General features: G+C 42.5%; 1 pseudogene; it reads right to left on the reverse strand.

The window, feature by feature from the left end:
- Positions 1–927: 927 nt before the first annotated feature.
- LOC119343213 lies at positions 928–2,425 on the reverse strand (annotated as a pseudogene).
- Positions 2,426–13,352: the final 10,927 nt, after the last annotated feature.

Genomic DNA, 13,352 nt, shown 5'->3' on the forward strand with positions numbered 1-13,352 from the left:
TACAGAACAATACGGGTGCGTGAAAAAAATTCCTATGGATCAACTGCATAGAACAAAATATTTCCTATAATAAGCAGTAAACTACAGAGGAATACGGGCATAGAAAACGTAGGCTAAGAAGAGCTTCTGCCTGCATATATATGCAGTTGTTGGAGACATATAAGTGCAAAGGGAAGCATCTATAATCTATAAACACTGAAATAACTCCCAGCCAGTGTGAAAATATATGCAGTTGTTGGAGTATAAGTATATTTAATTGCAATAAAATGCAATGCTAAACACTGAAACCTAACTCGCAGCCAGTTATGCTGTAACATCACACAATATAGGAGTAAGCAAAGACTCTGAGACACTGTAAATTGAGAATATGAATCAATGATTTAGGCTTCAATTTATTCACAGTAAAAGTCTGCTCGGATTGTGATGCCAGGTGGCTTAAAAACAAATAACCATTATTCATGGTCTAACCATGAAGGAGTATTTTTTTCATGTTATCTCTGGGTAAGCGGCTGAAAATATACATCTAATCCAGACAAGATTGATTGAATTACCTAAGATGCTAGAGAATAAGAAAATTATAAAATGCCTTACGACCTGATCACTTTATAAATGGACGAGCCATTGCAGCACTTTTGAATAGTGAATAGAGGCTCATTGTTTCTTCTACACAACAATTGCACTAGTACCGTAATTCAAATTTTAGATGTGTCCTTGTCTTTGTTGTTGCCCAAGTTCGCTAAATCAAAGATTAAATGCCTGCGTCTGCAACGGAAGCATGCCAACTTATGCAAAAAGAACATAAATTTGTGAATAGCAGTCAATGCAATAAGAATAGAGGTGTGTACTGACCTGTTATTGAACAAATACGCCGGAAGGGGATCCAAAACCGTGCTTCCACATCATGCCAAGTATCGTATCAGCCTCAGATCTTCTTCCACAGCTCAGATATGCTTTGTGCAGAATCCAGAAGGTCTTCTTTGTCCGGTCAAACCTAAAATACTCCATCTCATCCAACACCCCATGCATCTCTGCAAGTCGATGGTGCTTCCCATACATCACCATCTTGCAGTGGTATAAACTCCGGCACAGCTTCCATCCCGCCTCCTCAGCCTGCCGGACAAAGTGTGCAAGTCTGTCGACAGCGTCACACTGGAAATAGTTGGTTATGACGGACCGCATCACCTGTGTTGTGGTGACTGTGGTATTGCGTTCCAATGCCTCAGCGATCCTTCTTTCCATCCCCTCAACTAACCCCTCCTTGGCATACACCCTAATTAACAACACATTGAGCCAGGGCCTATAATCCTCAGGACGCAACTTCAGAAGCAACTCCTCGATCTTTTGAATCCTATCTACATGTTCAAACTTGCAATATGCACATAGCATTGCACGTATATGCACTATATCAACCTCGCCAGCATGCTCACGAGCACGCTCATAAGCCAGCTCCATCTTATAAATCTTCCCAGCATGTGAGTAACCTCTTAACATCAACAAATGTGTAGTGGTGTCTGGAGCAACTCCACCTGCCATCATTTTATGGAACACTGCTTCCATCTTGTCCCACATCCATGCCGTGAGGTAGCCAGCGATGACTGCGTTATAGGTACCAATTGTACGGGGCTGTCCTGAGGCATCCAGCGACTGGAGTGTGGCCTCCATGTGGTCGACGAGGAGGGAGCGACCGAAGAGAGCGATGAGGATGTTGTAGGAGTCCGCATTGGGCGGACCACACCGAGGATCACGCCGCAGCGCGTGGAAGGCCTCGACGCAGCTATTCACAAGGCCACTGTGCATGTAGGCGGACATGAGGGCATTGTAGAGCGCCTGGTCGGGGCAGTAGGCGCTGGAGGCGTCGGTGAAGATGTTGGCCGCGGCGGTGGGGTCGCGGGCGCGGCTGGCAAGCGAGATGGCGACGACAAACTCGGGGAGCGTGGGCGGCGGCGAAAGCGTGCGGCGAAACGAAAAGACCGCGAGGCCGAGGTAGGGCTTGGGGCGGAGGAGGGATAAGAGCTCGAGGGAGGCGAGCGGCGAGACTGCGAGGAGGGTGGGGAATGAATGAGCGTGGAGGGCGGGCAGGGGGTCGGGATCCGGGTCGGGCAGAGCCAGAAGAGAGGCGGCGAGGGAGGAGACGGCCGCGCGGAGGTGGGAGGCCGTGAAAGGCGGGAGCGGCGTGGAGGTGGGCGAACACGACTGCGGCCAGGGCGCGGGATGAAACGGCGGCGGGGACGTGGACGACGGGATGGAGGTGGAGGGGATCGCGTCGGGGGGAATGGGCACGGATGTGTAGGGGAGATGGACCGAATGGTGGAGGTGGCGGCGGCGAAGCAACGGGAGGAAGTGGCGAGCGGGGTGGCGGGACATGGGAGGAGGAGGGATTCGGCGGCGGCGCGATGGGTTTTAGGGATCGATGTGGGGGGAGAGGAAGAAGAGGGGCAAAGGCGGCCAGCTCGGCGTAGCGTTTTTGCGTCACCTGAGCAAGCTTGGAGACGGCTTGGCCCGGCCTGGTTGAAGAGTGCTCTTGACGGGCCTGGCTGGTAAGACCAGCGATGTGGGCTTGACGGGCCTGCTGGTCAGACCAGTGATGTGGGCTTGACGGGCCTGCTGGTCAGACCAGTGAGAGAGGAGCAACGCTCAAATCCAGGGTTTTCGAGTTGCGCTTGACGTTTGTATGTGTTTGCACTCGTTTGTCTCAAAAAAAGAATCTCAAAAAAAAAAAAGTGTCCGAACTCGTTTCTGGCAAACCTCCTGTCAAACGAGACATTCTGCCATGACAGGCGACTCGGATGATGCGCATTCGAGAAGGTACTCAAAACATAAAAAATAAACAAGAGACATGGAGGAAAAATCGGTAGCAAGGCGCACACGGGTCAGACAGTGACCAATTCTAGCTCTCCCAAGGTAATGCAAGCTGCCATGACTCAATCGGCAAGCGACTCACTGATTCGGTTCGACATTTGAGTCGGCAATGCCGTCATGTCTCAGTCGGAAGGTTCTACCCGGTATGCCGTCATGTCTCAGCCGGCAGGTTCTATCAGGCCGATGTTATGCCCAGTCAGCAGGAGGCCATTGTGCTCCACCCGGCTTGTTGTTATACCTATTCAGCAAGTCATCATGCTTAGTGCCTAGTCATACCACAATATACCAGTCGGTCATGTTGATGGCTCAAGAAGGACTTGGAGGACAACATATGATGTCGGGGAACGTTGCATGGGAAACAAAAAATTTCCTACGCTCGCCAAGATCAATCTAGGAGATGAACATCTACGAGAGGAGAGATTGCATCTACATACCCTTGTATATCGCTAAGCGGAATCGTTAAGAAACGCGATTGATGTAGTCGAATGTCTTCGCGATCCAATCATGATCCGTCCCGTGAACTCCCAATCCAAGTGCCGAACGGACGACACCTCAGCGTTCAACACACGTACGGCTTGATGACGCATTCACCTCCTCGATCCAGCGAGCGATGGTGAAGTAGTAGCTCAAGTCCTCCGGCAGCACGGCGACGTGGTGGCGGTGGTGGTGGCGGAATCTCAGCGGAGCTTCGCTAAGCACTACGGAGAAGAAGATGGTATGAGGGAGATACGAATAGATCTGTATGGGTGCGGCTGCCCTCTCTCTACCTCTCTATATATAGGAGAAGGGAGGAGGAGGTGGCGCCCCTAGTGAAAGGACCACGATGCCGCCTAGAGGGGGGTGAATAGGCGTTTTAAAATCTTTTACGGATTTGGCTATATCCTAATGCGGAAATAAACTAAGCGGATACTTTTCAAGCACAAATCCTAAATATACTAGGCTCACTAAGTCCACCAACAACTTAGCATAAACAAGACGAGAACAACAGGATATGAGTAAGCACAAGTAAGTCACACAAACTTACTCAGTGTATATCACGAGGTATGGAAATGAATAATACACACAACCACAAGTAAGCAATACAAGCTTACACAAATTGTATCACAATATATGGAATTTAATGATACAAGCAAACTCAAGTAAGTTACACAAACTTACTTGAGCAATATCACAATATATGGAAGTTTATAACACAAGTTAGCAATTCACACTAATCACAATGTATATCAATAGTAGCAAGTATGAATTGCGGAATATGAAGTGTAGGCCTAAATAATCTCTACAAGGAAATGGCCAACACAATATAATCAACCACCACAATATAATGAGGACAACAAGATATAGTGAATGCATGGTCAAATGACCAAAGTCAACCACAAGTAAGGAGTTAGGGTTAGGGATAACCAAAGTCACGGAGACGAGGATGTATCATGATGTTCACTTCCTTGGAGGGAAGCTAGTCACCGTTAGAGAGGTGGATGTTACCTCGAAGGCACACCAACGCCACGAAGGCTCACCCTATTCTCCTTGAGATATCACCACGAAGGCAATTCTCAACCACTAGTGGTAGACCTTGAGGCAGCCTCCAAACCTTCACAAACTTTCCGGGGGACAAATCACAAGTTGATTCCTCACCGGAGCACTCCTACCGCCTAGGAGTCTCCAACCTCCAAGAGTAACAAGATCAAGGGGGAAATGCTCAAGACTTGCTCAAATCACGAATTGCTTTGGTCACAAGAGGGAGAGGGAGAGGATCTATCTTTTGATTGGAACAACTCTCAAGAACACTCACTAATCTCTCCGGGATCTAAGATTTGGTGTAGGAGAAGTGAGAGGGAGCCACTTGTGTTCTTGGGACGATTTGGGATGAAGTGCTCAACCCTCCCCCGGAGTGGGAGAGGGATATTTATACCCCCAAAGAAAATAGAGCCGTTTCCCGCAGTTGTTGACCTGCCCGGATGATCTGGACGCATACCCGGATGATCCGGGCAATGCCCGGATGATCCGGGAAGGTCAATATACAATGTGGTGAAGTAGATACCCGGATGTCCGGGGACATAGCCGGATGATCCGGGCAATTCTCGGATGATCCGGGTGGGTAGCCGGATGATCCGGCTAGCGGAATAAGCTTCTGTGATGAATTTTACGAATAACCCGGATGATCCGGGCAAAGCCCGGATGATATGGGAGAGGACCCGGATGATCCGGCCAAACCAAACTGTTGCAGCCTAGAAACTGAAACAGGCACAACTTTTACATCCGGACTCCGATTTTGATGATCTTGGGCTCGTTTTGAAGCTATGAAAAAAACCCAGGTCCTCACATAGAGAACCACCCAAGATGAACCAAAATGGAGGATGAAAAATATGCAAAGGTTTTATCATGTATTTGGGTAACCTATTTGGCTTTGGATTTTCTTTGGTATATAGGATATGAGTGGAATTATGTAGAGAAGATGTTGACTTGAGCAAATCTATCACGAACCCCTTTGATCCCCTCTTAATAGTGCGGGATCCCTATAACTCAAGAATCATAAAAGGTCTACACTACATAGCTATCAATAATCCATTCTTGAGTGTATGTGTTCCTTCGGTGTTCATCACTCCACAACACTAACGTCGAAGGAACTAATACCTTTGACTCGAGCCTTTCACTTGAGCTTGAAGTTGAAGTTTCTTCTTGGATCAAGTTGAATGGCAAGACATTGGTGAAGTCTTCAAGTAGCTCCCCCATACACAATGTGGGAAGCTTTGCTTTGTATTTATCTTCATGTGTCCATCATGTGATCATCCACAAGCTTCAAGCATGTAATCCTTGGGGATAGTTATCTTGAACTTGCCCTTGTCAACCATGATCATCAACACTTGATGTCATCCTCTCATAGACACTTGAAATATCTCTCTCGATGCGAGCCCATGAGAATCTCCTCTCAAAAACATAGGCAACACATAGTATGTGTTAGTACACAAAGCGCAATTGACAAATTCTTACCATACCACAAGATCTCACATGGCACATGATTTGCGCTTGTGTGTTGACCATCTTTGAATTCAATCTTCGATCTTCATCTTGGTCAACCTTAATCTTTGCTCCATGATTAATCTTGATGTACAACTACATGTATATGGCATTCATTCCGAATCCATTCAATATCCTTCTTGCATCACCAAACCTTCCTATATAACTTGATGTCATTGTTTCTTCATAGGAATTGTCATTCATTATCAAGTCTCAATGCATATATAGATGTTGATGGATTTCATCCACCAATTCATCCAATATTCTTCATGCATTGCAAATGGAACTTTCCTTCAAATGTATATCTCAGTCCAAACATTAGTCCATTAGGATTGTCATTTAATTACCAAAACCACACATGGGGACTACATGTACTTTCAATCTCCCCCATTTTGGTAATTGATGACAATCTCAACAAGAGGGTTTATATAATGAATTTTTAAACAAGCATGAAATTTATCCAAGGATAAATTGTATACTTGGGATGGTTGTACTATCATCAATACACTACACAAGCATTTGATGATAGTACACCCATAGTAAATAGAGCAAACTCCCCCATAATATATGAATTTGTGAATGAACTTTGAATGTCATTGCATATATTGGTTGACATAAACTAGGAGAAGATTTCTCTATATACAAGACTCATCCATGCAATAAGAATATATAACAAGGGTAGATATGCATGAGTGACAACAAGAACTAGAAAAGATATTTATCTTAAACCCTCTAAACTTCTCCCCCATTGGCAACAAATGCCAAAATGGAAGACAAAACATCTAGCAGACCAATATAGTATGAGTTCCTCCTTGATGTGTGCATATAACAAAATGTGAGTGAAAACAAATGCACATATTCAATGATGAACAATTAAAGGAGCTCGAAATCTATAGAATGCAACCAGATACGAAGATATGAACTTTTTCATGTATAAAAATTTCTAAGTGGCCTATAATAATCATGATATGTATCCACAAAGAAACTCGTATACACAAAAAGAAAGGTTGCAATTGATAAGAACATGATATCCACAAGTGAATCCACTATTATACAACTTGAGCCTAGTCATAATAGCAAGGCACATGGCACAAAACACATGGCACAAATTGATCTCATTTGCATAACACAAAGTGAAGCAAGCAATCAAAAGATCCGATGAGCCAAAAGAATAAAAGAATATTACGATTTGGGTAAAGGAGTGTTCTAAGGAAAATAGAGAAGCTCCCCATGATTTGTGCACAATTGAATTTTTTTTATTTGGATACAAGTGCACAAAATAGGATCATCACTCCCCCCAAAATCAATAGGAACACACAACAATTGCAAGCAAACATAGATAAGAAAAGAAGCCTAGCATTTGCAACAAACATATGGTTGAGCAACATGTACATGAGGCAACCTAAGAATAGGCACAACCAAAATGATGTGTGTGAGACACGTCTAAGCACTTGAGAAGACTAGTATAAGGATGAGAATTAAGCATCAACATAGCCTTGAGTAAATGAGATACAAGGTGCAAGACATGTCCTTCCCACACACATGAAGTTAAGAAGGTCACACACACATCAAGAAAATGGGTTCACAAGCTCACTAATAGCAAACTAAAAATCAAAGCTTGTGACAACCCATGATGAAGATAGGAAATAATAGGCTTGTCAAGACAAGCATGAGAACAACAATCTTCACCAAACATGAGTGCACTAAGATGGAAAGAGGTAAGACATGCACTCATTCAACAAATGCTTCCATGGAGCCACCAAAAAGATATAAAAAGTGAATGAAATGGTGGACATGAAAGAATAGGGATATCAACTAGAGATGTAACTTCTCTCACGTGTATAAGATACTAGGTAGATGATATCCACAAAGAAGGATGTACACATAAAATAGTTACAAAAGGAAGGAATAAGATATCAAAACGGGAGTCATAAAATATACCAATGAGATCTTTGCTTGAAAGCATGGCACATGGCTTAATATAATCTTATTGTATATTAATGAACTCCAAACACACAACCATCAAAGACATCACAACTAGCAACAAGAGGTCATTGTTGGGATGCTTTGAGAAAGGAAACAAGTATCACAGGAACGAGTCAAGAAATTCATGTCATGATGGAACCTACACAAGGTTAACCCCATTTCTATATATATGCATGAAGTAAATACTTGTTACCGAGATAGCATTGGTATGAAGTTGTAGATCAAATAAAATGTCCAAGCTTGGCTCTAATTTCCTCATAGTGCCACCACCTTCATGAATAAGCCAAGCACCCAATGCTTCTCAAATGTACCTAAAACATTTTAAGTACAATATGGTCCCCAAACTTATTGGGTCCGACGTAGTTAGCATAACTACAACACATAGGGTAAAACCACTTAAATATGTGCCTATTGATATGAATTTGAATTTCATGCACATCATAGCTATTAAGAATTTGATGGATTTACCATATATATATTGGATCAAATAAGGCAAACAAGGCATGTGAATTTACACATAGTAAATATGCATGCATAAGCCTACCAAAATCCAGGGAGATATAAATTGGACAAATGACCACATAACTGTTAATACTTCCAATAACAACACTAGTCATTCATGTTGTCCAAAATGAATCAAAGTGACAAATCAACATATGATAGCACACAAAGTTCAACATATGAACCAAGAAAAAAAAACAATGAGCATATAAGATATGCATTGCACACATACTCATAGGAATATCCCACTCAAGTAGATATAGGACACTATAAACAATGAGATAACAAACTCTCATATAGAGCAATAAGATGAATTCGAACAAAATGGTATTTCGGGTTATCATTGGGTGTAGAAACCAAATAAACACATGATCATCTATACTAACACAAGCATAACATGAGAGTTTAGGAATAACCACAATGCTTGGATAGCATAATATTAACATTCCGACTAGATAGATAATCATGAAAAGCAATAATTGGAATAGCTTTAATCAAATGATTTTCCAAATATGGTTTTAAAGATAACCATGAGCAAAACCGCACAAGAATGCCATATGTAAACAAGACATTGCATGCCACGGAGATATAAGATAATCTCAAATATAAATTCTAGGTGGCATCCCTCAATTGTTCATATTAACAAGGATTGTGATATGCACAAAGCATATCACTCCCCCATAATATGATGATCCATGTATTATCCACAAGAAGCAAATGAAACCCAACTAAGGATAATTAATGGATGAGAATTTGAGTTTCAAATGAGCTTTACATACCACATAGTACCTTGATAATATAGCACTAACAATACTAGGTGGTATTCCACATACATACACCTTTAAGGTTTGTGATATCCATAAAACATAGCACTCCCCCATAATGTGATGATCCAGCCAAGGAAGATTCAACTAATGAAGCAATAAAGGCTTGAAACCACACACGCACAAATATATGAAGTGCATTGTGACCTACACATGCTAGATAACACAAATCAAGCATACTAGGAAGCACAACTAAAAAAGCACATGGTAGGTACAAAACCTAAACATGCAAGGGACACAGTAACTTTCAATGTAAACAATGCAAGTACAAGTTACCACAAAGAGGAGCATTGGATTGATAGATATGATGATAATCCACTTGACTTGGCATTAACCATAACATATGGTGAAAATAGTTTTTCTTCATGAAGTAGCCAAGTCTCCAATGCCCTCCACACACCTATTGATCAAGTTTGAGCTTGATGGTCCCCAACCAAGTTGGGTCCTAAGAAGTTAGTAACAATAGGCTTGGCAACCCAAATGGTCTTGTCCACTTTCAAACTTCTCTGGGAACCCACAAACTTGGCAAACACATTGCCAACAATATCCTTCTTTAGCAAATAATGATTATTGACTATAGGAGGCTTAGATATGTTACCGTTGGAACAAGATGAAGCTATGTGTCCCTTCTTACGGCAAATATAGCAACATGTGCTCCCCTTTCTCTTCTTCTTTACCTTTTCAACTTGGAGAGCATTATCTTGGTTAGGCATGGGAAGAGGCCTTTCATTATCTTGATATTGAACTTGAGGCCACTTCCCTTGATGCTTTACACTTGAATCCTTCTTCTTCAATGGACAAGATCTCACATGGTGTCCAACATTCTTGCACTTGAAGCAAATAATGTTGGCCGAATTCTTCACTTGATCTCGTCCCTTCTTCTTGTTCTTGGACTTCTTCTTGTTGGAGATGAAATCAAGTCCAATTTTGTATTGAGGGTCCTTTTGCACACTCAAGATATTATCACAATAATTTTCCAAGTCTTTCTTCAAACTGGTGACTTGGGCCTTGAGCTCTTTATTTTCCTCTACAAGGTTAGTATTAACAAAAGAACTAGAGGAAGTAGAAACTTCATTGTTAGAGCAACAAGGCATGGTGAGCAATTCATCACAAGATGTACCAATATCATGTAGAGAGGAATTGCAAGGACTAGCACATGGCAATAAGGCACTTCGAGTAGAAGATGTGCTAATATCCACATGAGACTCACACGATTTTACCTTGGTCCACATAGCCTTATGAGCTAACTTTAGCCCATCATGAGAGATTATAAGATCCTCATGAGTGCCCGAGAGCTTTTCATAACTTTCTTCCAATTTCCCATAGTTGCTAGTTAGCAAATCAAGTTGAGTCCTTAGGTCAACATTTTCTTTTAATATCGATGCTTCACACAAGATAGAGTTAGTAGCACAAGCATCATTATCAATATGAGAGGAGCATGTAGAAGCTAGAGACTCCGCATGAGTAGCTTGAAGTTCCTCATGAGACTTAGAGAGTTTGATGAGCTCTCCTTTGACCTTCTTGTAGTCAAGGTCAAGGGGCTCAAAATCCTCTTTAAGTTTACAATGCGTAACTTCAATCTCTTCTTTTAAAGACCTCAAGTCACTAAGACATTGATGAGCCATAGCAAGTTCATGTTCAAGTTGTTCACTTTTTGCTTGCTCGTAAAGAAATAAGTCATTACGTTTTTGAAAGCAAGCAAGAACATCTTGGAACCTTTTATAAGTGTTATTTTTAGCTCTACGAAGAGTTTTCCCAATCTCATAGAGATTTTGAGTCAAGACTTCATCATCTTCCTCATTACAACTATCATCATTGTCACTAAGAGAAGATGATACCTCGTCATTACCTCTTGCCATGAGGCACATGTGAACACAAGGGGTTGATGATGATTCTTTTGGAGAAGAGGGTTCTTCATCAACCAAGCATGCCTCATTTTTCTTGATTTCCTCTACATGGTTAGTTTCGCAAATAGAACTAGAGGGAATCACGATATTTCTATCATGGCAACATGGGAGATCAAGCATATCATCACAAATGAGCTTAACACCATCATTACATGATATTTCTTCACTCACCATGTCATTACCTTGTGGTATGCCACATGCTGGTGAAGTGAAAGATGTTGGGGTATGCAAGTAATCGGAGGTGGAAGCAATAGAGAGCTCTTCATGATTTAAAAATGTGGAGAACTCCTCCATTAACTCCCCAAAAAGAATATTGTCTTCATGAAGATTGGACCCACCATATATATCTTCAATTTTGGTCCAAGCATCATGAGCCAACGAACAAGACGAAATTGACTTGAACACCTCGAAGGTTATAGCTTGGTGAATGAAACTTAAAGCTTCACAATCAAGATGCATATCATCAAGTGATGGAGATTGTCCATCCTTTAGATTTGAATTCCCTACAACCACAATCCGCAAAGCATTTGGACCCATGGCCCGAAAGTGACAAAGCATGCGTAATCTCCACATAATGTAATTTGTGCCATTAAAACAAAATGTGTCATCGTGCACTAGTTCACTAGTCGACATCGTTACTCTCTAGGCGGTTAAGCCTAATAAGGAGAGACCTAGCTCTGATACCAATTGAAAGGACCACGATGTCGCCTAGAGGGGGGGGGTGAATAGGCGTATTAAAATCTTTTACGGATTTGGCTATATCCTAATGCGGAAATAAACTAAGTGGATACTTTTCAAGCACAAATCCTAAATATACTAGGCTCACTAAGTGCACCAACAACTTAGCATAAACAAGGTGAGAACAACAGGATATGAGTAAGCACAAGTAAGTCACACAAACTTACTCAGTGTATATCACAAGGTATGGAAATGAATAATACACACAACCACAAGTAAGCAATACAAGCTTACACAAATTGTATCACAATATATGGAATTTAATGATACAAGCAAACTCAAGTAAGTTACACAAACTTACTTGAGCAATATCACAATATATGGAAGTTTATAACACAAGTTAGCAATTCACACTAATCACAATGTATATCAATAGTAGCAAGTATGAATTGCGGAATATGAAGTGTAGGCCTAAATAATCTCTACAAGGAAATGGCCAACACAATATAATCAACCACCACAATATAATGAGGACAACAAGATATAGTGAATGCACGGTCAAATGACCAAAGTCAACCACAAGTAAGGAGTTAGGGTTAGGGATAACCAAAGTCACGGAGACGAGGATGTATCCCGATGTTCACTTCCTTGGAGGGAAGCTAGTCACCGTTAGAGAGGTGGATGTTACCACGAAGGCACACCAACACCACGAAGGCTCACCCTATTCTCCTTGAGATATCACCACGAAGGCAATTCTCAACCACTAGTGGTAGACCTTGAGGCGGCCTCCAAACCTTCACAAACTTTCCGGGGGACAAATCACAAGTTGATTCCTCACCGGAGCACTCCTACCGCCTAGGAGTCTCCAACCTCCAAGAGTAACAAGATCAAGGGGGAAATGCTCAAGACTTGCTCAAATCACGAATTGCTTTGGTCACAAGAGGGAGAGGGAGAGGATCTATCTTTTGATTGGAACAACTCTCAAGAACACTCACTAATCTCTCCGGGATCTAAGATTTGGTGTAGGAGAAGTGAGAGGGAGCCACTTGTGTTCTTGGGACGATTTGGGATGAAGTGCTCAACCCTCCCCCGGAGTGGGAGAGGGATATTTATACCCCCAAAGAAAATAGAGCCGTTTCCCGCAGTTGTTGACCTGCCCGGATGATCTGGACGCATACCCGGATGATCCGGGCAATGCCCGGATGATCCGGGAAGGTCAATATACAATGTGGTGAAGTAGATACCCGGATGTCCGGGGACATAGCCGGATGATCCGGGTGGGTAGCTGGATGATCCGGCTAGCGGAATAAGCTTCTGTGATGAATTTTACGAATAACCCGGATGATCCGGGCAGGAACCCGGATGATCCGGGCAAAGCCCGAATGATATGGGAGAGGACCCGGATGATCCGGTCAAACCAAACTGTTGCAGCCTAGAAACTGAAACAGGCACAACTTTTACATCCGGACTCCGATTTTGATGATCTTGGGCTCGTTTTGAAGCTATGAAAAAAACCCAGGTCCTCACATAGAGAACCACCCAAGATGAACCAAAATGGAGGATGCAAAATATGCAAAGG

The sequence above is a fragment of the Triticum dicoccoides genome, chromosome 1B (assembly GCF_002162155.2).
Source record: "Triticum dicoccoides isolate Atlit2015 ecotype Zavitan chromosome 1B, WEW_v2.0, whole genome shotgun sequence".
Lineage (NCBI taxonomy): Eukaryota > Viridiplantae > Streptophyta > Magnoliopsida > Poales > Poaceae > Triticum > Triticum dicoccoides.